The sequence below is a fragment of the Lolium rigidum genome, chromosome 6 (assembly GCF_022539505.1).
Source record: "Lolium rigidum isolate FL_2022 chromosome 6, APGP_CSIRO_Lrig_0.1, whole genome shotgun sequence".
Classification (NCBI taxonomy): domain Eukaryota; kingdom Viridiplantae; phylum Streptophyta; class Magnoliopsida; order Poales; family Poaceae; genus Lolium; species Lolium rigidum.
In genome coordinates this window covers 268,887,312-268,887,590 of record NC_061513.1, presented here as the reverse complement: position 1 = coordinate 268,887,590, position 279 = coordinate 268,887,312, and positions in this window count along the sequence as shown.

The following is a 279-nucleotide window of genomic DNA, read 5'->3' as shown; positions in this document are numbered from 1 at the left end:
CCTTGAAAGAGGAGCTCGAGGGGCTGAAGAAGAGGCCGAAGGATGAAGAAGCATCCGGGTTTACTGCCGAGCACAGGCGATTGAGAAGGATGAGCTTCTTCGCCGGTCTTCCTTGGCCTTGCTCCGCAATCCTCTTTTATTTTCTCGTTGATTATTGCTTTTGCAAATTCAATTCTTCTATTAATGACTTCCTTTTATTTCATTCTTCTCGGAGGCCGTCGATATCCCTATCGAGGCTCTGGATAAGGTCCCAAGCAATTCTCCAGCAAATGCTCTCTG